This window comes from Canis aureus, chromosome 22 (genome assembly GCF_053574225.1).
Source record: "Canis aureus isolate CA01 chromosome 22, VMU_Caureus_v.1.0, whole genome shotgun sequence".
In the NCBI taxonomy this organism is placed as follows: Eukaryota; Metazoa; Chordata; class Mammalia; order Carnivora; family Canidae; genus Canis; species Canis aureus.
In genome coordinates this window covers 33,247,353-33,272,972 of record NC_135632.1, presented here as the reverse complement: position 1 = coordinate 33,272,972, position 25,620 = coordinate 33,247,353, and the positions used below count along the sequence as shown (strand labels likewise).

General features: G+C 36.7%; 1 protein-coding gene across 18 annotated transcripts in view; it reads left to right on the top strand.

Annotated features, from left to right (window-relative positions):
* Window positions 1-25,620, top strand: part of THRB (thyroid hormone receptor beta) — a 371,044-nt gene that overhangs the window by 142,807 nt on the left and 202,617 nt on the right. For all 18 annotated transcript variants that reach the window (XM_077865408.1, XM_077865416.1, XM_077865411.1 and 15 more), the window contains one exon: window positions 14,868-14,939. The gene's annotated coding sequence lies outside the window, so the exon portion shown is untranslated. The remainder of the gene's footprint in view (window positions 1-14,867; window positions 14,940-25,620) is intronic.

Here is a 25,620-nt window from a genome sequence, read left to right as displayed (position 1 = left end):
AACTCTTTGTTCATCTTTCAAAAAGTGTCTTTGTGTTTCTCAGAATGAGCTGGCTCTCTCTCACTCCCAGCTGTTGGAAATGCAAGAGAACTTCATGGAAAGTAAGAGTATGTATGGTCCCCTGTAAGGTTAGAGGTGAGCTCCTGTCATTTAGCCACAGTTTCCATCTGCTCTCATGTGCACTTCTGCCGCAGACATTGTTACAGTGGTGGGACACAAGTGTCTCTCTTAAAAGTATTGAGCTTCCTGATCCTGGAGAAGCACAACCCAGCACCTTTAAAGGACCTTTTCTCTCCTGGCTTTGCTCTGACTGATTTACAATGTGACTTTGAAAGCAATAAGGACTTGTTCTGGAAAAGATGATGAATGACAACTTATAAAGATATGTACACTATAATAAGTTAACATAAGTTAGAAAGGAAAAGAACGAGAAGGCAAAGGAGAACATGGATAGACACTAAAACGACTTGGAGGTTAGGTTACTATGCAAAATGTATACCATTATCATTTAATAATGTTTTATTGAATGCCTAATATTTGCCAGGAGCTCTGGACAGGTTTCTTAAAATTAGTTGCAACGCATCAGTGGTCCATGACTCTATCTAGTAAGCTGTCACCATTTTTAATGAAATAGGATATGAAGGTTAGAACAGAGTAGAATAGATAATATCACAGGGTATTGCACAAAATAAAGGCGTTATTTACTAAAATGTATGTTTCAAATGTATATGTGTTTGTGAATTGGGTCATCATTTAAAATGCATTCCTTATCATGGCCATAGTAAAAGAAAATGTGAAAACCACTGCTTTACAAGTATGCACATACCTAGGGCTGAGTTTCCTAGAAGCCAGTGAGAAGAAAGAAAACAATAGTTACACAACTTTTGCTGCAAGAGAAACAATTTTCCCTATTCTTCACAAAGAGAAAAAATTAATGACGTATTATAAAACCTCTTTAGAGAAAATCCTCGTAACTTAAGGCCGTTTCTCTGGTCTCCTCCCTTCTCCCACCCCATAGAGGTGACAGCATTGCTCTACATTCTGCAAGATGTCTGAAATTTTTCCTGATGTATTATTTAGGTCCTATCACAGTTCCTTACCATGTCTGTGTTCTTATCTATACTAATTAGGAAATACACATGTGATATTTCTTTAAGTTTTCATAAATAAACTTATAGTTTGAAGTGCAACAGGCATATACATTCCATTAAAACATACATTCTAGGGCAGCCCAGGTGGCTCAGTGGTTTAGCGCCGCCTCAGCCCAGGACGTGATCCTGGAGTCTTGGGATCGAGTCCCATGTCAGGCTCCCTGCATGGAGCCTGCTTCTCCCTCTGCCTGTGTCTCTGCCTCTCTCTCTCTCTCTCCCTCTGTGTCTCTCATGGATAAATAAATAAATCTTTAAAAAAAATATTCTCATGAATAAATAAAATCTGTTTTAAAAAAACATTCTATTAAAAATGGTGGTCACTTACTAAGATGGTTTCATTCATGGATCATTAATGTGTTGCAATCAAATATAAAAATCATTAACATACAGCTTGATAAGTTTTCACAAAGTATATACAACCATGTAACCACTAGTTAGATCATGAAATGGAACACTGACAGCAAGTACACACTCTCCTCATGCCCCCATTCATGCTTTCCCCAAAACAGTGGACTCTCCTGGGAAACTAGAAATTTAATTTTGCTTTGTTTTGAACTTTATATAAAAGGCTCATGCAGAATGCATTTCTGCCTGACTTATTTTGCTCAATGTCATGTTTGTGAGACATTCCATCACTGTTGATTTATATTCCATTGTATGCATATTGCAAATTTTTATCCATTCAGCTATGATGAACATTTTAATTATTTCCACCTTTTGGCTATTATACAAAGTGCAGCTCTGGACATTTTTGTATAGGTTATTACTGAAATGTGTACATGCTTTTGTTGGTTTTGAGGATGGAATTGCTAGTTCATAATCATATATTCAGTTTCGAGAGATACTGTAGAATAGTCAAGTGGTTATATTCTCATCAGCAGTATATAAGACTTCCCATTTCTCCTTACCTTCTCCAACACTAGGTATTGGCAGTGTTTTTTATTTTAGCTATCTGGTGGTATGTATAGATACCTCCTTGTGTTTTTAATTTACATTTCCTTGATAAATGATGAGGTTGAGCACTTGTTATGTGCTTGTTTGCACTTTAATGCCCTCTCATGTGAGGATACCAAGTTTTTTGGCTATATATTTTTTAAAAGATTTATTTATTCATGATAGACAGAGAGAGAGAGAGACAGAGACAGAGACAGAGACACAGGGGGAGGGAGAAGCAGGCTCCATGCAGGGAGCCCGACGTGGGACTCGATCCCGGGACCCCAGGATCACGCCCCGGGCCAAAGGCAGGCGCTAAACTGCTGAGCCACCCAGGGATCCCCTGGCTATATTTTTTTATTACCTTGTCTTTTTCTTTTCTTTTCTTTTCTTTTCTTTTCTTTTCTTTTCTTTTCTTTTTTTGCTGAAAGATTGTCATTTAATAAAAATGTGGGATTTATTAGTCAACTACAGTCACAATACAGTCACTATGAACTTCCCCTTCTGTATTCATCCCGCCGAACACAAAACAGCAGTGTGTCAGTCTGGCTTTCCTCATGTGAGTCACCACCTTGTCTTTTTCTTATGGATTTATAGGAATTCTGTATATATTCTGAATTTGATTCCCTTATCAGCCATATATATTGCAAATATTATTTTGCACTTTTCACTCTCATAATGGTGAACAGAAATTCCTAACTTTAATCACGTATTTTTCCAATATTGTTCATCTCTGTTTTGGTTTTTTTTTTCTTTATCTTTTTCCTTTATTGTTAGTGCTTTTTGAGTCCTATTTAAAAAAAACTTTGTTACCTAAAAATCATTAATATGTTACCTATGTTACAGTCAGAGCCACAATCTACCTGGAATTGATTTTTCTGTGTCATATGAAGTCAATGATACTACTATTTATTCAAAGCCACCCCTTTTCTTGCTGCAATACAATATCATCTTTAATGATCAAAGATATATTGGTAGGTCTGTTTCTGGACTCCATTTTTAGTTCTTATGATCTATTTGTTTACCTTGTGTCAGCGGCATACCATGTTAGCTAATATAGATTTATAATATTGAACTGGTAGTATTGTAGTATTAAGTTTTCTCATGTTCTTTTTCAATGTTGTCTTCTTGGTTCATTGCTTTTCCACATAAATTTTAGAATTAGTTTACTAACTTCCACTAAAAAATAGTTATGTGGTTTTGATAGGGATCATATTGAGCTAATTTGGGGAGAATTGATACCTTTACAGTATTGATTTTTCCAATCTATACTTGTGTATTTCCACCTTCTTTTTTATTTTCAGTAAGTTTGTGTAGTGTTCTGTGTAGAAGGCTCTCATATCTTTTTTAGAATTAATTTTTAGATATTTTATATTTTATGCTAATATAAATGTTATAATTTACTGAATTTTATATTGTAATTGTTTGTTGTTGCTATACAGCAATCCAATTGAGTTATGTATATTGATCTTATATCCAGTGACGTCACTAAATTAACTTATTATTTTTAATAATTTCTTTGTAGATCTTTTGGGTTTTCTCACAAATTATAATGTCAGAGAATAGTCATGGTTTTATATCTTCCCTTCTTCATTTTTTCCTTATTGCAGTAGCTAGGACTTCTAGTGAAATGCTTAATAGAGATGGTTATATAAGGTATGTTTGAGTGTTTTCTAGTCTAAGTGCAAGGCTTCCAGTATTATTAACTAAGATATTTGTTATAGGTTTTATCAGATTGAGAAAGTTTCCTTCCAATCCCAGTTTGCTGAAAGTTCTTATTGTAAATAGATTTGAATGATAGCAAATGCTTTTTTCTGCATCCACTGAGATAATCATATGCTTTTTCCATTTTATCTGTTAATTGGATGCTTTATGTTGATTGATTTTCCAATATTAAACCAACATTCTATTTCTAGAATAAATTCCTCTTGCTCATAGTGTGGTATCAGTTAAAAAACATCTCAGGATTCAGTTTGCTAATTTTTTTTTAGTATTTTTTTCCTAAATTCATATGGGATATTAATTTGTAAAGTTATTTTTATAATGTTCTTGCTGAGTTATGGGATCAAAACTAGGTTGACTTCATAAAATGAGTTTCATGTAATGATTTGAGATATGATCCCTCTTTTTCTTTATTATAGTTGAACTACGTAAAATTGGTGTGGTGTTCCCTTAAGTGTGTGGTAAAATTCACCAATAAAGCACTTCAGTACTGGAGAACATTTTGTGAGGAAATTTTTAAGCACAAAAAAGTCAATTTCTTAAAAGATATAGGACTATTCCCATTTGTATCATTGTTTTCCTATTTGGACAAATTTTTTTTGGTGGTTTATCCATTTCATCAATATTTTCAAATATTGGGCAGCCCTGGTGGCGCAGCGGTTTGGCGCCGCCTGCAGCCTGGGGTGTGATCCTGGGGACCCGGGATCGAGTCCCACATCGGGCTCTCTGCATGGAGCCTGCTTTTCCCTCTGCCTGTGTCTCTGCCTCTTTCTCTCTGTGTCTATGAATCAATAAATAAAATCTTTTAAAAAATATTTTCAAATATTGCCATATGTTTATATATACTCTGATCATTTTAATGTCTGTAAAATCTATAGTGATTCCATTTTTAATTCCATATTTGTAATTTTTGCCTCCTCTTCTTTTTTTTTTGATTAACCTGGCTATATAGGCTAATGGATTTTATTAGTATTTTCCAAGAAGAAATTTTTGATTTGGATTTTCTTCTCTACTACATCTGTGTTTTCCAAATCATTAATTTCTAATTATTATTTTTTCCTTCAACTTTGTTTACTTTAATTAGGTATTATCTTTATGACTTAATGAGATAGATAAATAAGTCATTAATTTTCAAACTCTCTTTTTTTCTAATAGGTGCATTTAAGTATATGCATTTCCCTGCAAGGACACTTTTAGTTGCAGATTACACATTTTTTAAAAATATTTTATTTATCTGTTTATTAAAGAGAGAGAGAGAGAGACTAGAGGGAGGGGAGGAACAAGCAGACTCCTTGCTGAGCATGGAGACTGACACAGGGCTCAATCCCAGGACCCCAAAATCATGACCTGAGCTGAAACCAAGAGTTGGTGGCTTAACCATCTGAGCCACTCAGGCACCACAAGCAGCTTATACATTTTTATATGTTCTGTTTTCTTCATATTTTGGTTCATACTATTGTTTAATTTTCATTATACTTTACCTTAACCCATGGGGTTATATAGAAGTGTACTGCTTAATTTCAAACATCTGTAATTTTTCTAGTTATTGTTTTATTATCAATTTCTAGTTTAATTCTTTTGTGGTTAGAGAACATATTCCATATGACTTTTGACCTTTGAAATTTTTCTGGATTTATTTGTTGCCCAGAACATGGTGAATTTTGGTAAATGTTTAATGTGCATTCTGTGTATTCTATAGTTGTTAGCTACAGTGTTCTAAATGGATTAAGTCAAATTTAGTAATCACATTATCCGTATCTACATCCTAACTCATCTTGAAAAGAATGTTCTATCAGTTATTGAGAAAGGTACATTGAAATCTCCCACTCTGCTGGTGAATTTACTTACTTTTTTTGTTTGTTTGTTTTAGCAATGTTGGCTTTATATATTTTGAAACTTGGTTATCAGATACATTCAGATTTTAAATTGTTATGTCTTCCTATGGGTTGATTTTTTTTATCATTATGCAGTATCCCTTTGTATCTCTAGCAGTATCTCTTATCATTATGTTAATGTGTCTGATATTAATATAATTCATGTGTATTTCTCCAGTCCTTTTTTTCTTTCAAATGTTGTGTCCTTATATCCAAAATGTGTCTCATTTAAGCATCATTTAACTAGGATTGTTTTATATTTAGTACATGTATATTACGTGAAGTGTTTAGTCTATTTGTATTTCATGCAAGTACTGATATATTGGGGTTATAACCTATGATATTAGTACTCTTTGATTTTTTTTATTTTCCCCAGCTGTTTAGTGTTTCCTTTCCTCTCTTTTGTTTCCTTTTTTAAAAATTAATGAAGCACTTTGTCTCAGTTGTTAGTCATATATTCTTTTACTTTTTTTTTAGTGCTTACACAGAAATTACAAATTGTATCCTTAATTTATTAGCGGATAATATAAACTGTGACTGCCTACTTGCCAGAAAATTTAAAGATTTTAGATCATTTTAATTTCATTTACCCCTCCAACCTTTTGTGTTATTGCTTATAGTTCATACATTTTAAACTACACGAAATTACAATTGTTTTAAAGAGTTAATATTCATTTAGATTTGCTGCATATTTTCCATGTTTATTGCTCATCATTCCTTCCTGATTTCCAGGCTCTCATCTGGATTTTTTTTTTCCTTCTACCTAATTTATTATGGGTTTTTGTTTTTTGTTTTTTGTTCCATGGTCTGTTGGTGGAATATTCTCTTAGGATTGCTTATCTGAAAAAGTATTCATTTTTAAACAGTTTTGTTAAGATCTGATTCATATAAAATAAGCTGAGCACATGTAAGATATATAATTTGGTAGACTTTGAAATATGTTATGGTGATATATGGTATCACCACAGTCACTATAATGAACATATATATATATTTTCAGCAAAAGTTTCCTTATGCCCCATTTGATTCTCCATGTACAGAACATAACTTTGAGGGCATTTGAAACAAGCCCATCATTTCCTGGGCCTTTGCATTGAGTTCAGCATGGAAGTTTAAAAAAGGTCTTCCAGTTTCCTGGGCCAGTATAATAATAGCAACAACAGCTAACACTTATATCATGTTTATATGTACCAGACACTGTTCGAAGCACTTCACATATTTTAGTACTTGATTTGTTGAGTTTACTCTTCATCACAACTTTATGGATTGAGTATGATAATCAGGCCCATTTTACCATTGAGGAAGTGAGGTAGATACTAGAGGATGTCTGAGGGCATAATCAAATATTAGCATCCTTTGACCTGGTGAAAATCTTCTACCTGGAGATTCACCAGTGTCTCAATACTAAGCACAAATGTTTTATTTTTAATCTTTTTTTATCTTCAAAAATTTGGAAAATATAGATAGGTATACAGAGTAAAATTTAAATCACCAATAATCCAACCACCCAAAGATTACAACTTCTGGCAATTAATTGTATCCTTTGAGTCTTTTGCCATTATAGATAATACCACATGAACATCTTTGTCATCATGTATGTAGCCATAATCATTACTTAAGAAAAATTCTAAGAAGTAGAAGTGCTGAATAAAAGAACATGAAAAACATCGGGCTTTTAGTGCACTCACTAATGTTTTACTAGTTGAATGGGTAAAGATATGGGGGAGAGTACACAGTAAGTAGATAAGTATCAAGGTGAATGAATGTCAAAGAAGTCACATGTAAGGAAGAATATTCCAATACCAAAGTACAGGTAAGAAAGTTTCCAAAGGAATCTGGCATGATGATTTTGTATATCTATTTTTTTCCTTTTAGAAAGAGAAAATAGATTTTATTTATTTTTTTGAGAAAATAGATTTTAATTATTTTTAATAAATAGCTTTCTTTTGGTAGATACCACTGGATTTGGAGATGTATAGCCTTTTGCTGTCTCTTTCTTTGTTATTACTGTTAATTATGTTGCTCTAATTACAATTGTGTTCACTCAATCAAAAGAATCATTACAAAGTTCATTCTGGTATAGAATCTGGACTGACAGCCTCAATGCCCAGCTTCTGCTATTGCTCCTTCATGGGTAGCGGTTTCCCTGCCATGCTTTGTTTGGAGATCCTCTGGGGGTGGTTCTCTGGAGTGATGAATGCCATCTTTGTTTAAGGGGGCAGAGGGAGAATAATCTAATTCTACCAAAGAGACAACAGTAAACCGATCCTGTGTTTCCATTGCTGTTGGAAAAAGAACAGTAAATGACAGCAAAATTGAATAGCTTGATACTTGCATAGTATAAATTACCCAGCGGAAGAGATGTGTTGAGAAGGAGAGTGAGGATTTGATCTCTGCCTTTCAGTTTGCAGTCATTGTCAACCACGAAGTACAAAAGTTGGCCCAGCAAACTTTGGCTTCATCCAGGAGGCCAGGGAGAGAGCCAAGAGATTTTTTTCCCCCTGCAGTTGCTTAGGATTGGTCTTTTGTGAATATGTTTACATTGGTGAATAAAGTTAAAGTACTTTAGTCATTTTGCTACCGTAGTGTTTTTCAGACTATGGGCTGTGCCCTATTAGAGGGTAATGAAATCAATTTAGCAGGTCATTACTAACTTTTCTTTAATGAAATAGCATATAAAATAGAATAGGATAAGATAGAGTTGAATGGAATAGAAAATATCCAAGTGCAACACACAAGTAAGAATATCATATTGTAGTGGGATGCCTGAGTGGCTCGGCAGTTGAGCATCTGCCTTCAGCTTAGGGCGTGTGTGATCCTGGTGTCCAGGGATCGACTCCCACATCGGGCTCCCTGCAGGGAGCCTGCTTCTCCCTCTGCCTGTGTCTCTGCTTCTCTCTGTGTGTCTCTCATGATAAAGAAGTAAAGTCTTTTAAAAAAAATTATATTGTAGAACTTTTGTTTTAGTGAGATATGTATGCACAATCTACATATATGTACATGTGTTGCAGATTAAAACATACTTTTAATTGTGAGTCACGGTCAAATAATTATAGCCAGGAATTTTTTACATTTAAAGATGGGGTTTTTTTCCTGGAAATATTTTTGTATATGGACAAATTTCCAAAACTTGTTTAGAGTTGAACAGATTGAACTTTAGGGTTCGGGGCTGAGGTGAACAGAGAAAGTCCTCATATTGACATGGACAGTAATTATAGTCTTGCTGATCAAAACTCTAAGTAGAAAAGGGCGGACAGTTTCCCCTTTGCTGTCCTGCCTGCTGCCCCCTTCCAGTGTAGTCAATAAACTTCTATCTCCTTTTACAAAGAAAACAAAACAAAACATCCAAGTAGAAAAAATCTGACTTATCTGAATCCAACTTTATTATGGTCCTATAGAGAAAGCAACTCTGATAATGACACTTCTTTTCAAACATCAGCTAGAAAACTCCACAAGGTGAGAAAACCACCACAGTGCCATTCAAATATCAAACCAAAGGTCACCAGACTGACGAGAGGATGGCTCATTTTAATACTGAATACCTACTTGCCTGTGATTGGAACTAAGAATTTACCAGTGAAGTTACTAGTAGTTGATTGTAATGACATGTGCTAATTTCAAATTTTTATGATGATAATTTCATAATAAAATAAGTTTTCATGGATCAAAGTTTTTCCCTCTAATTCGGCTTTATTTAAATCTGTGTTAACTGCTTTGAGTTAACATTAACTAGATTCATGAACTTGGGTAAGATCTAGCTGATGGCCCAACTGTATATAAGTAAGTTCCTCAAATGTGGGAAATATGCATATAATACATATATACAGGTCATATCAGTATATATAATACATTCTGCCAATGATATATCCATTCATTGGTACTTCATTCTTAATGAAACTAAAGAACAGTCAATACACTAAATAAAAATAGTTGCTCTAGAACAAGGCACTGGCTGCCTGGGGTGCTATTTGAGAAAGATTTGGAGATGGTATTTGGACTCAGATAATAAGGAAAGGTTGCATTTGAATAGTGATATCTGTGATGAACATAGGTGGTATCTTGGAAGCATGGATTGATTTTTTCTCTGTTTTATAGGGGGAAGGAAAGGAATAGCAGACAGACATAGCCCAGAATTAAACCTTTTAGCATCTCTCATTCTCATTTTACTTCTGTTTACATTCATCTAGATTATTTGTTAAGACGGTGCCTCATAAATATTTGTCTGTTTACTCCTTTCATTACCACTGCCACAGTTACATTTTCAATCTTCACTAAAAGGAGTATTAAAGAATCTTTCTAGATCACTTCCCTGCTGCTGGTGCTTACAATTTTTGATAGGATCAGGAGTCATGGGCTCCATTGAAAACCATGTGAAAGCTATGTACCATCTCTCCTAAAACTGAATGCTTACACAAACTCCTGCCAATTTGTTTAGAAGAGTTGCAAATTCTCTGAGGTCTGCACTTTATTAAAAAACCCCTAGTCTAGCTGTCTCCCTCCAATCTACGTCCCTCCAATCTCTATCAGAGTGACATTCCTAATGCATAATTTAGATCATATTACTCTCTGCTCAAAACCATCTTGTTTCTTGCTGCCTTTGGAACAGGAGTCCAGTCTGCTGGATTGGAATCCAGACTCTTTCAAGCTCTCACTTTTGTAGCCCCATTGCCCCCTGCCTCCTCCTCCCAAGTACACAATCTTCTAAGCTGAACCAGAATACCTGCTATCTCCCCCAATACTGTCTGTACTTTCTTTCCGTAGTTGCTGCCACCTGAACATCCTCTGCTACCTGAACATCCTCTCTCTCTTTTACCTATGCAGGCCCTTTCTAACCTTCAAGCCCAGTCTTTCTGATTCTCAGTATTCTGTGAATGGAGCCCTCAGCAATGAGTAACACTTAGTGTAGTGTCTTGCACATCATCATGATGTATTTCCCCTTTGCCCTCAGATCTTTCCCCTGCATTACTGAGAGGCTGCCCCTGAATGTTGTGCTTGCTGGCCAGTTCCCTGAGTCAGTTGGCCTCCATTTGGGTTCAACCCCTGGGAAGCCCTGGAGGGAGAATGGAAGATTGAAGGAAGAGAGAAGCCAGGATATTTCTTCCCCACACTCTCTGCCTCATACAGTATCTTAAATGAAGGCAGTGTCTCCTCTAGGGCTTCAGCTCCAACTAGAGAGGCCCTTTGAGCTTCTGCTGGGTGACCTTGGACCCAGGGCTCCAGTATTGATACTCTTTTTTGTATCAATAGGATTTCCCACAATTATTTGGCTCCTGGACACCTTATTCTCCTGTTTGCCTTTATATCTTTCCCTTCACCTGCGTAATGAATTTCCTATATTTTAGTCCTTCTGGTTAAATACTTAGACCAGTTTAGATTTTCCTGGTTGAACCTTAATTGATACTGAATTTTATTACCTAATTTTAAACCATCTTCTATGTGGGTATCTTTTTTGTTTTGTTTTGTTTTTGTTTTTAGTGAACCAGATGTACATCCGTGTCAGTTATCTAGTACTTGATAGCATTGAATGGGGTTACTTGGGGTAGTAAAAAATTACCTCAAAACTCAATAGTTGGAAACAATTGGCATTTGTAAGTTCATGAGTCTGAGGGTTGGCTGGGTGGTTCTTCAACTTTCAACTGGGCCCACTCCTATATATGTGTTAGCTGTAGGTCAACTAGGTGGCTCTGCTCATCTTGCCTGGGCTCTCGTACTTACAGGGCCGGACTAGTCTAGGCTGATCCAGTATAGCCTTGGCAGGGACAGCTAACATGAGTCAACTTCATTCCATGTTTCTCAACCATGACAGGCTAGCTGAGGCATCTTCTCATGGCAATCACAGAACAGGAGAAAACACGTAAGCATAACAAGAACTTTTTCAGACTTCTAAAAGCAGCATCTCTGCTTACATTCCACTGGCCAAAGCAAGTCAGATGACCAAAATCAGAATCAAAGAGGACAGTAAACTAGATTCGGCCTCTTTAGTGCAAAATTACATGACAAAGGGGTAGGTACAGGGAGGGGTAAAGAATGTAGGCCATAATGCAATATAGTCTATCTTAGACTTCATAAGATTAGATAAGAGACCTGAGACTAGAGACATAGAGAGATTAATAGAGAGATAAACAGATGACATTATTTTTTTTGCCAGATTAACCCTTTTAAAACAAAATTTTGCAATAAGATACACATGGTATATTCGCTTGTTTGTTTGGTATGGTTCATTTGTACATAGTTACTCACTGAAAAAGAAATTGACCAAGTAAAGAGCCATTTATAAATAACATTATTAATAAACCAAGTTAAAGGAACTTTATTTATCCTTTAACCTTCAATTTGCATTAATCGGGAGCAGTCACGAGAAATTGTGCCAAATTCACCTCAGGTCAGATGGCTCAATAAAATGAACTGTTTCATGCCTAGAAATAAATATATTCCAAATATAAATATGAATCAGTTACAAAACAGATTCTTTTGAAAGTACAAAATAACCACATTGTTAATATATTTGTGCCTCAATTAAAAATGTGTAAAGAGTACACATTCTAGGCTAAAGTTGTCCCAGGGAGTGATTCTCATTTTTGCTTTGAATCTCATATAAACAAACTGGGTAGGCTCCTTTGAGCCATGAGCAAATTCATGGCCCCCAGTTTTCTAAGGAGAAGAATAATTAAAAATGGGAATGTTTAAGTTGGAAAGGTCTGGGGCTTGACTTTGCTACTTTAAATTTCCTTCATCACTGAGAAATCACTTTGAATTCGTCTACTTAAAGTACTCTAATATGGTTTGCTCTTGGTTTGAGGCATGCCATGAAAGAGAGAGATACTATTGGGGACCCCTGGGTGGCTCAGTGGTTTAGCGCCTGCCTTTGGCCCAGGGCATGATCCTGAAGTCCGGGGATCAAGTCCTGCATTGGACTCCCTGCATGGAAACTGCTTCTCCCTCTGCCTCTCTTTCTCTCTGTGTCTCTCATGAATAAATAGATAAAATCTTTAAAAAAAAAAAAAAAAAAAAAGAGGTACTATCTGTTGGGATTATAGCAAAATTTGGAAACACCCTCAGTGACACTGTTTTTCAATTTCCTTCTCTACAGTTTTATCTTAAAACCTGGGCCTGTTCTTAGTAATTCAACGTGAAGCCCATGACATCTTACTACCAGGATGAGATTCCTAGCTAGCTTTTTCACTGTTTGACTTTGGGCAAAAATGTTAAACCTTCCTGTGCCTCTCCTTTCCTCATCTGAAAAATGATCATATAATCATTGTGAGAATTTAAGTGAAATTGGGTAAAAGATTAGCACAACTCAGCCTACATACAAAATGTCCTTAATAAAGGTTATGTATAAAATGCTTCTTCTTATGAATCATTACATGAGAATTTTTACGTTGTTTTCATTGAGTCAGGTTCACATATGTTTTTCAAAATCTAAATCAGAGTTATATCCTCAAAAAAAAAATGAGATTCAATATTATTTTCATACAAAAGGCACTGTTTGTTTTTAAATATCAACATCAAGGATAGTGGTGTATATTTACTTTTATTCACCATAAAGCCACAACGACAGTTACAAACACTAACTTCTTCTTGGGCTTGTCAATTTATTCTTTGAGAATGCTTTTAGAATATCCGTCTTAAAAATGTCTTGGTCTTCAGCCTCATATTCTCAGATTTTATGATTTTCTAGCAAACAGTGAGGTGATATTGATGGCTTGGGATTTCAAGTCTATTACAAGAGCAGTGGACAGAGACTGGTGAAAGTAGATAAACACAACCTCAAAGTCTTCAACCATGTTGTTTTAAAAGGAAGGAAAATTAATAATAAGCCAATCAATTTTTAACAAGTATATTTTGCCCTTTAACACTCTTAGTGTTAGACTAACACTTAGACTCCTTCTGCATGGAGTCATGGTGTAGAAGAGCCACTGTTAAAACAAGACACACAGCATTTTGAAGAGCCACCGTCCATCACAGAGGAAATTCACACATCCGCACATGCATATGTACACCCACACAGACCTAGCAATCACTTTAATGATATAACAAGTGCTTTTATGGTGCTATAAATGTAGGATGTTAAGTGAAAAGACAATGACTGAGCATATATTCATCCAATGTCACAGCTACAGGGAATGGTACAGACTAACATTGTTAGCTATACCATATACAATGTTGAGTCAAAAATGCAGAATGATATATACACAAACAGAGATTCATATCATAGAGGTAATTTGGAAATGCACACTGTTCGTTGTCCTGGATACATATATTGTATGTAAATGTTAAAAAAAAAAAGTGGACCAGAAAAATACAAACAAATTCATGCTCTGGCCTTAGATTGTGGTCGCCAAGATTATACCCATGCTATTTTTTAATTTTTTAAAAAAAAGCAGATATGACACATTTTATCAATGGTCCATTTCAAGAAGTGGGAATGCAGACATTTGCTCTACTAATCTCTGTTTTTCTGAGTTCTAAGTTCCCTCACAACAACAAAAATTGTGGGAGCACAGTTAACTGAAAAGCAGCTTCTTGCTTGCTATACAGACAGACAGTTGGAGCCACCATCAGCTGCACAAGTAGATGCCACAGTCTGTTTGGCCATCTCTTTCATCTGTTTATACTTGTGGGAAGTGTCCACAGCATAATCATAGCTGGACACAATCTATAAACAGCTCCATAGTTCGAAGCCTGGATATGTCCCCCTGACAAATACCTGTCATTTCACCACAGGGCACGGCTGATGCTTCTGTTGGTTGAGACTTATCCTGGAAATTGTCCTCTGAGGCCAGTCAGGCCTTCTTGAGCACGAAATCTCTAAACTGTTTAAGATTTACATTTGCCCTTTAACCATTTTCCCAGGCTGGCAGTCTAAAATTCCTGAGTCTTGTCTACAGCAAAGCAGGTCTTTAGGATCCCCAAACATTGTCCCATGCCTACAATGTGTTATTAAACTTCTGTGTTCAAGTTCCTTTCTCTGAAACCATCTCCCCTTTGGAATGAGATTTTTATCTTAGTCTATTTGCATTTATTCAAAATCAGAGACAGCTCTGAAACCAGACCCTATTTAAACATAGAAAGAAGAGCTGTTGCAGATTAAACAAATGTTGGGGGACTTAAAAAGAAGAAGGAAAGAAAGAAAAACAAAAACAAAACACTTCTATTTACCTTCTTGTGTTTCCTTTTTTTCCAGATCTGTGGTTTCCTTCCCATTGGCCAGCCTGTGTGGGTGCCAACTTCTGCACGTGATTTAATGGATCAGAAGGTCAGATGTCAGGCTTGACTTGGCTGTTTGCAGACTCGTGATCTTTATGATTAATTGTCACTTTTTAGCACTAGGGGAATTACCTTCTAATTTATGCCTTTGCTGCGGTTGTTATTTAACATACTTTTGATCTCTGTAAGTATTCTGGAGGAATATAAAACATTAAATGGGCTGGAAAAGCATAATGGAGAAAAGGAAATCTGCGAGAATTAATTTAGGGTGAGAATAACAATCAGACAATGAGAGAGGGGAGCTGTATTTCATTTGTTTGTTACATCAGGAAGTTGTACTCAAGGAAGATCCAGCAGTCCTCTCCAGCTCCCTTTCGGTTGAGTGCTAAGAAAAAGGGTCAGGAATAGCTGATCAGTGGGTCGGTCAGAGCACTGAGAGGGGATAGGGCTCAGCACCTGCACAGTGCACATTCCCTTGCTTCCTGGGCAAGCCCTCAATGCTCCCACTGGTCCCCAGATGTTTGGTAATGTCAAGCAGCCTGTTTGGAAGGTTAGGTTATAATTTGGAACTCAGTTTGTTTACATTATTGTAACAACAGTTTCAGTTTGTCTCTGCAGTTAAGATTATGTCAGCACTTTTCCTTTCTGTATTTATTATTTTTAGCAGTTTAAAAGCTAACCGTGAAAAGTGGCTTTCTGGCTGTCAGGTGACATTCAGGCTGGGCCAGGGGCTGATGGAGTCTATAGAAATGCTCATGGCTGTAAGAGTCAGGTCTTTTGAATGCTGTCTTTGTACCTCCCCTTGCCCGGGGCCTCTGGCTTATTGTCTAGGCGCCTCAGTTGGGGTGGCGCTATCTGATGGTAACCACTACTAATATTACAGTGCTCGGTGCCCAGGCCCTCCCTGGGGGCCCCCAGTCTGGCTGCCTCTGTCTCCCAGCCCTCCCTCAAGGGAACCAGTCAAAAGCTCTCATATCAGAAAGCACTATTTGCAATTTATAGAATGTTCGAGGGAAAAGTATCAGTAAGGATCACCTGGGCCTGCAGTTCTCTAACATTTTTTTTTTTTACAAAAAACCCTTTGCCCAAATGAAATCTCCCAGAGAACCCCAATTTGTAAGATGTGGAAAAAGTACAGCTGTTCCATTTGAAGGTGAGGAGGGTTATGGCAAACCCCACCCTTCAGCCTCCTCTTCACCCACCCCAGTCAAGATCACTCCTCAGGCACCCCACCCCCTTGCAAGAGACCTCCCAACTCTTCAGGATCCTGGCACACCATTCTTACAAGGCGATCCCTTCCACTTACAGATAAAGAGGTGATTTTTATACATACTTTAGACATGAGACATTAGACACTAAGACACAAAAGAGTACCCACTGTAGTCATCCATTCTCATATGTCTCTAGAGAAGGCAAAACTCATCTGTGATGATAGAAACAAAATAGTAAGTATCTTGAAGAGAAGAAGAGATTGATTCGGAAGGGGCAGAAGAGAATTTTCTGGAATAATAGAAATGTATATCTTTCTAGAAGTGCAGGCTACACAGCATTTGTCAAAACTCCTTTGTGCTTTTTACTGTCTGTAAATTATACCTCCATCAAAAAATAAAAGCAAAGAAGGAAAATAAGGCAAAAAGATAAATGAATTAGGCATTTAATAAACAAATACTGATGAGCTTCCTTAAATATTGAAAATACTAGTGAACTTCCTTAAAGCTAGGTAGACTATTTATTGAGTGGGCTCTAAGGTCATTCATTATGCAGTTTCAGAAGACAGGAGGCCATGCTCCTCTTCCAGCACATTCTTTGTTCAATAATCACCAAAACCAGGGGAAACAAATTTTCTCAGAGAATACCAGAGGATGGAACCATTGAATACCTTTTGGGATCTTCTAACCTGTGATGTGTCTAAAAGGTAATATGTGGGCAGTCTGAGAGTGGAAATATTGAATATAGTACTTGATTCATGCATTCCTTTTGCATGTACTATACATGTACTATTGATAATGCCCTAGAAGGTCTTTATAATGGTTTAATTCTTTGCTCCCCCTCATCTCACTGCTTTTCTATCACCTATAAAATGCAAGATTCTTCTTCCCATATCTTAGCAGAGTAGAACTTCTGGTGACTAAGGTTGGAATTCAGGCCTCAAGTGACACTTGTAGAACAGGGCTAATTCATGTACTGTCTTTCTGCTTTAGGCATGTGTTGAGTATTCTCACAGGATTGCACAGTATACCTGTGCAATAGACACATTGACCCTTAAAAAATACTTTCTTTTTTCTGAAATACTTTGACCCAACTCTATTTAAGCTTTTCTATTTTTGTGTTTTAGAAGTCCTGCAGTAACATGAAAGGTAATTGTTTGGGGTGAAATGCAGCTAAGGGCATAGGCCAATGCCAGATGGGACCCAGTTAAGAGCCTCTGCATTTAGAGCCTCATGAGAACACTAAGCTGGCAGACAGAAGAAAAATATTTCATTTAGTTTTAGTTTTTTAGTCTTTATTTTTAATGGTTTTAAAGATTTTTTATTTAAATTCAATTTAATTAACATATATTATTAGTTTCAGAGGTAGAATTCAGTGATTCTATCAGTTACATACAACACCTAGTGCTTATTACATCACATGCCCTCCTTAATGTCTATCATCCAGTTACCCTATCCCCCTTCCCCCACACCACTCCCTTTCAGCGACCCTGTTTGTTTCCTAGAGTCAAGAGTCTCTCATGGTTTGCCTCCTTCTCCATTTCCATCTTATTTTATTTTTTCTTCCCTCCCCCTATGTTCATCTGTTTTGTTTCTTAAATTCCACATATGGGGACACCTGGATGGCTCAGTCAGCTTGGCAGCTGCCTTCAGCTCAGTTCATAATCCCAGGGTCCTGGGATCGAGTCCTGGGTTGGGCTCCCTACTCAGCAAGCATTCTGCTTCTCCTTCTCCCTCTGTCCCTTCCCTCCCCCAGTTGTGCTCTCTCTCTCTCTCTCTAATAAATAAATTTTTTTAAAAAAAATTCCAACATATGAGTGAAATCATATGGTATTTCTCTTTCTCTGACTAACTTACAGGAGGGAGGGACAAGGCAGACAGAGGGAAAGGGGCTTCTGGACCCTGCAATGATGACCTAAGCCAAAATCAAAAGTTGAACACTTAACTGACTGAGCCACCCAGGTGCCCCAGAAAATGTTTTTGAAGGAAAATGATGGCAGTGTTAGGAAATGTAGAGAGGGGGTCACGCGGAGCCAGAGCAAGAGGGATTTGAAGATACTCAAATGTTTCAGCCTTTGAGGCTATGCAGACAAATTCTACTACTTGAGTGATTTCCCAAAAAAGGGCCAAGGCCTATTTAACTCACAAGGTTGATCCACATTAACAAAAATTTAGTTCACTAATGAAGCCATGGCAAAAAGGAACCATCCATAGAAAATAACATTTTAAATAACCAGAACCTATTTTAATCCACACATTCCATGCTTTGCACATACAAACTTCCTAATCAAATCAAATTTAATTGAGCAAGATTTTTATTTAACCAATTTAGTTTAATGTGCATAAGAGCAGAAATGAAATTACACGATCTAAGAGTTTGGGCAGAATGTGATTTTTTTTGCAATTTTATGCCCATTTAAAAGGAACTGTTTCTTCACATCATTAAGAGTCAACTTGTCTAAATAGAAACTACAAGATGGAAATTGTATGTATTTTCCATCCCAGTGATTTGGGGACTGTGATTCTCCTGGAGCCAACGTTCTTAAAATTTATGCATCCATGTATGTATGCATTTATCTATAGGTCACGTGGTCTTAGGACAATGCAACCTGTGTGTAGTCAGACCCTAGTTATTCATGAGAATGAGGATAAAATGTCAATAATTTAAGTCCAATCTATTGATATTTTTTCCCAGTGACTTCTAAAAATCAGTATCAACCATTCAGCTGATTATAAGGGGCTGTTAACAACTGGGAAAATATCCACATTTGAGTTATATCCCATTTTCCTTCCTCAAGTATTTTTCTTACGATGCCATTGGGATAATAACTGAAAAACAGGATGAAAGAAAAGTAACGGCACTTTAATATGTATATTATTATTTTTATTATTATTGGTTACTAGACAAGAAAAATGAGGGTAAAATGAACAGAAGCAATAAAGACGTAATTGTCACAGTGGCAGGGTGCGGCTTGAACTCAGGTCTTTCTTTCTGTAATCCCCTGTCTTAAGAAAAGAAGCAATGACTCAGAACTACTCATAATATTACACTGACTGGATTGGAGAAGTACATTTGTGAAGAGAATAAGCTATTATTTGGGGCCTACCCATAACAGAAAACCATAAATACAGTGACAAACACTCAAAAGTTTGTTTTTCTCTCCACAGCAGCAGAAGGTAGTTCTACAACGATCAAGGACTCGGGCACCTTCTATATTTCTATACTTCTATTCTTACCACATGACTATATCCTTAAGGTTACCTCATGGTTCAAGATAGCTCTCAGGAAGCAGGAAAGATGGGAAGAGGGCCGTGAAAGGCATCCATCACTGGCGCTATGTTTTTTCCTCTTTAGGAGGCCTTACCAGAATTCCCACCCCACAACTTTTACCTACATTCTACCAATTCCTAGTTGTAAAAGAAGCAGGAAAATGTAGTTGGGTACTTTTCTATCCAGAAGTAAAATTAAATTTGGTAAAAAAAAAAAAGAAAGAATATCATGGACTAGGACTAGTAGACCTAGTCACAGTTAGGCAAGTATGAGAAGCTTTTCCATTTTGGAGAGGAATGATCAGGGTGGTTCTTTAGAGGAAATGATCTTGTAGCCAACTGCATGATGCATAAAAGGGGGAGCAGTAAAAAGTAGCTCTGAGGGATGCCTTGGGGACTCAGTTGGTTAAGCATCTGACTCTTGATTTGGACTCAGGTCCATCAGGATCTCAGGGTCATGAAATCAAGCCCCACGGCAGCCCAGCATGCAGCTTGCTTCAGATTCTTCTCTCTGTTCTCCCTCTGCTCTTCCCCTCCTCCCCTCTAAAAAGAAAAGTAGCTTTGGGGACTTCAGTTTGTGGTGATAAGCTTCTTATTAGTGAAGTTGCATTAGGGACAAGAGAGATGAATGTGATAGAATTTGTGAAGAATGAACTGGCCAAAGAGAATATATTTATCAACTAACTGTGTAGTTCAAAATTGTGTTTCCATAAATACACACACATACACACATGTGTGTGGGCTGTGTATATGTATATAAATACATTATATACGTGTATATGTATTCATATACATATATAGGAATGGCAACCCAGGAAAGACATTTAGCTAAACTTCTAAGACACAGGATCCGGATAAACAAAAAAGTTACATGGTACTTGTCTATACAGAAAATTGGCTGGGAATTTATGATGCATTTTCTTGGCAATGGATAAATAACACACGCATGCATACATAAATACATGTATGCATACCTACAACACAAACATAAAACTATGCTAGGCCTCCGTAACACCAATAGCAATGATCTTCAGATTTTGGCATCCCTAAAAAAAGAAAAAGGAAAAACAAAAAAGGGCTAAAAATAATAGATTTTAAAAGGAATGAGAGAAGAAGGAGCTGTAAAGATAACTAAGAAGTCATCATAAAAAGCCAAGCTAGAGAATGAAGGAAAGTCAGGATGGAGAAGGAAATCAGTTTTTCTTTCATTTCTTCTTTCTTCCTTCTCTCCTCTCTCCCCCACCTGCCACCCCCACTTCCTTCTTTCCTTAATTTTAGGAGGAGTAGAATCAAACTTTAGTAACTATATTTTCATAGACTTTTCATTATGAGCCCCCAAAGGAAAAAGAATTTAACCTCCAGGTCATCATCACATCCCTTTTGTTAAACCAGAATATACCAGGTAATGTCTTGCCATTTTGTAGATAACAAAATCAAAGCAGGTGGTGCTGGCAAGTTGGAAGCAGAGCCATCTGGCATAGCTGTTTGGGAACTGCATTGCATGCATGGTACATAATACACCCATATACACATAATACACCCATAAATGGACAGACACATCCCTCGTGTATGTGATCCAGAGGGCTGAGCAAAGATGACCAAGTTTCTCAGTATGACTCTTTTGGTCCTTTGTGTTTGACACCTTTGGCTGCAAAGCAAAAATAACTTTTCATTTTAGCTTTTAGAATCATCTACCATTGAATAAGCATAACTTGATTTTCTGATTATAAGCCCCTTCAATCACATTTTGTAAAGCTAATGTGCACCCTGTTTTAGCCACCGAATGTTGGAGAGGGGCAGGTTTGGTTGGGCACAGGCTGCCTGCTACTCTAGGTGTCTTCTCAAGAAGCCTGCTGAGGCAAAAGTAGTCATTTCTTCTGTAACATCCTGGAAAATGTCTCTCATTCAAAAGTAAGTGCCAGGGCACCTGGCTGGCTCAGTCAGTGGAACATGCCACTCTGGATCTCAGGGTCATGAGTTTGAACCTCATGTTGGGTGTAGAGATTACTTAAATAAATACATAAATTTTAAAAAAAATTTTAAATAAAAATCAAAAGTAAATGCCTGTTCACATACATGAGAACAAGTAACACCAACTGTAAAATCGTAGCTACCTTGGCAAGAGAAGAGAGGGGGATAGGTCATTAGTGTTTTGTTATGTTTCATTTCTTATAAAGAGAGAGTTAAAGCAAATAGACCAAATATTAATGGTGAGTACATGGGTTTGTAATATTGTTTTATATACCTGTTGATATGTGCAGTATTTCATAATTTAAAAAAAATTAAATTAAGCAAATGCTCTTCACATAGACAAAGTGATTGGAACCCTCCTATTCTTTACTCCATCCTAACAATCTACTTATAATCACATATCATCCTTCTGTGGTTTTGCATATGCTACTTCACCCTGCCCACTCTACTCTTTTCCCAAATAACTCCTCTTCACCTGTCCAGATTCAACAGTGGTATCACATTCTCTAGGAAGCCTTGCTGTCTCCTTATTCCCAATTCATATCTGTGTTTGAAGGCTCTGCTCATGTCTCTAAGAACACTGTACATAATTGTACCATGGTATGTGTTACACTGTTGTGTAAACCCCTGGTTTGTTTCTGTGACTCCCAGGACTGTTACCTCTGGTTGAACTGTAATATTCCAGTGAGTACCATTTACACAATGTCCAACCTTCCCAATTGGGTGGGTCAGTCCTGCCTTATTTCTGCCAGAGAGAGACCATCATTTTACCTCTATGCAGAATATCTTGCCTAGTCCAAATGCAGAGTAGATATATACTCACATAGCAAACACTCTTTAACATTGATTAAATAATGAAAAAATGAGCAGTCAACCAAACCAACCAGCAGTCAACCATTCTGCCTTGATGAAGAATTCTCTAGACAAGTGGTTCTCAAAGTGTGGCTTTTGTATCACAGCATCTACATCACCTGGGAACCTGTTAAAATGAAGATTCTTAGGCCCCACCCCAGACCTGCTAAATCAGAAACTCTGGAGGTGGAACCCAGGAAACTTTAACAAGCCCTCCAGAGGATTCTGATGCACACTTAACTTTGAGATATATTAACTTAGACTGATCAAAACAAAAAGCAGAGATTTCATGTCATGTCAGTTGAGTCTGGAAAAATGGCAAGAGTTGTCTGGGGAACAGTAAGAGTAGAGGGTAGGCAGAAGAAAGCATATGAAGAGACAGAGGGGCATGATATGTAATTTATAAGTTAATAGTTTTGGATAGAGTGAGGAATTCAGGCTGATAGGGCAAGAGAGCTGATGATCAGGTGTTGGATCATAGAAGTCTGTCTAAGGTATTTGGATGTTAATCTGACAGCAGTAGGGAGCCGTTTTAAAAAAAAATCAAACAAGGTAGTGATTTGATCTAGTTTAATATTTCAGAAAGAGTCCCTATGGCAAGGGTGTGGCAGATGTGATGAAGTGAGCTTGGCCACTATGGGGCACATAACCAGCTATTCATTAGCCCAGCTGTAAAATGATGAGAGCTAAACTCAGGCAGTTCTTCTGGGAATGAAGAAGATGGGATGGGTTCAAGAACTATTACAAAAGCAGAATTGAAAAAACATAGGAATGATAGAATTCAGGAAGCAAAGGAGAAGCCATCAAGGATGGCTCCTGTGTCTTCTACAATGGAAGTACATTGCAACCCATTCACTAAACTAAGGAAGACAAGAGGAGGAGGAGATTTGGGGGCTGGAATAGCAGCTGGAGAAGGTAACTTTGATTGGGACAGGTGAAGTTGGATGTGTTTCTGAAACATTCATATGGAGGCATCAAAAGCTCACAGATTCGGGATCCCTGGATGGCTCAGCGGTTTAGCACCTCCTTCAGCCTGGGGCGTGATCCTGGGGTCCCGGGATCAGGTGCTGCATCGGGCTCCCCGCATGGGGCCTGCTTTTCCCTCTGCCTGTGTCTCTGCCTCTCTCTCTCTCTGTGTGTCTCTCATGAATGAATGAATGAATGAATGAATGAATGAATGAATAAATAAATAAATAAATAAATAAATAAATAAATAAATAAAATATTTTTTAAAAAAGCTCACAGATTCATCCTAGGCTGGAAATTTCAGTTTGGTATCTAGGTATTAATCATTTATGTATCGTTATAAACAACACTACAGTAGATACACAAAAATTTTGTCTTAATATTTGATGATTTCCATAAGAGATATTTCTAGAATGAAAGTTGTTGATAAATATAACCAGATTATTTTACAAAAGGTTGTATCATTTCATTCTTCCATTAGCATTGTGGAAGAGAATCTCATCACATCTTCAACAACATGATTTAGTCTTCAGAAACTGGGGATCCCTATAGAGAGGTTGCTTTAAGGTTAATGATTACTTATAAGGTTGGAAATATTTCACTTTTGTTGACTTTTATCCAAAGATTATCTGTTCATTTGTCTATTCTCCACAGGACATTGATTTTTTTAAGCTGATTTTTAAGAACTCCTCTTCTCTCTTAAGGATTTTATCTCTTTTCCAATCTCATGCATTACAAATATGTTTTTCCAATTTCTCATTTGTCTCTGCCCTGAAGCAGTAGATGACTCTTCCCTCTGCCTAGAACACTCTCACGTATTCCTCAGCATAGCCAGAATTGTTTATTGAAATGTTTATTTGAAGGGTTATCACTCTTGAAGTCTACTCTGACCACCATATTTAAAACATCAAGCACCCAACAAGCACAGCCCTTGGCACTTCTGATCCCCTCACTCTTGGCTCTACTTTTCATTTTCCCACAGCACTTTTCACCTTTTCACATACAATATAATTTATTTATTTTGTTAATTATCAGCCTTTATCCACTACAATATAGCCACCTTAATAGCAAAGACATCCAGATTTTGTTTTGTTTATATATATGCATAATCTCCCAAGCCCCTAGAAAAATGCCTAACATGTAATACATGCTTAATAAACATCTGCTAAATGAGTATTAATTCCTTTTATATTAGTAATTATTGTCATAGAGTTTCAAAATTTAATTCATACAAAAATTTATTGGCCTTTCCTTTGCAATCTCTTGTATTATTTTCATGCTTAAATATTTCCCCATGTAAAGATCATTTGCATATTTAGCTGTATTTTATTGAATTTTTAAAATTTCCTTAAAAGAATTACTTTTTAAAAAATCTGGGATTCACCTAAGCGTATAGCAGGGGATGAGGCTCTAACTAGATATTTGCCCCCAAAACTGTCAATTTCATCCCATTTCTTAAACTGCTTCATCCCTTTGTATTAGTTTGTAGTCTACTTTTAAAAAATCCTATACTAATTTCATATTAGAGGGTCTGATTAGAATCTAGACAAGTTCAATGGAACCTAGAATGTTCAATTATCTACTGGCAAATGTTTTAAACCCTTGCCATTAGGATTTGCCAACAGTTTTGTAGCAAATATTTGATTGAACTAGAAGTAAAACTCAAATTTCTTAATCCCTAAATATATTCATTAGAAGTAGGAGAATAGGGGAGGGCTTTCTTTAGCCTTCACTTGGATGAAGAAAATAGTTTATCAAAAAATGTTCATCTTCACAAAACGGACAAACTACTTAGTTTATTTTAAACTCAAGTTTTTGCAACTGTTATCTTCTGTGTTGTGTTGACTTATTTTGTGAATATCCTCAATGGCAACCGTTTAAGAAGACCACATTGATTAGGCAGGTTTTTCTTGAAATGTGGGCTCATACCAACACACAATAATTTCTGGTTTTGGATTGTGCTTTCTCTTAATAATAGAACAGCTAATTACTAGAACCCTTTGGGCAAAGTGTTGTCAAATATTTATTAAGCTTTTCTCTATGCAAAACACCATGCTATACCATTGGGAGGCACAAAAAGTACAGCCAATTATACTTCCCCAAAGAAACATAAAATTAACTGAGGAGTCAAGATACATATGCAAGCAGAGGTAAACAATAATCTTAGTTATTCATTATTTTTTATGTTTTTGGTAAAAATGAATGGGGCAGATTCTGTAGTCAAGATACTAAGACGAGAAACAGGTGTAATGGTGGTTGCAGTGACCTAGGAAGCCTTTACTGCAGGGATTAGATTTTGAATCATGCCTAAACAAATATGCAGGATTTGACTTTTGTAGAAGAGAAGAAAGGAAGGGGGAGAGCAGTAGTCCTAAAACCTATTTCCATCATACAGCAGTTGTTGTGTGTTTTTGTTCTGTGTTTTCATTGTTGCTGTTGTTGTAGGCAGCAGGTGATTTCATT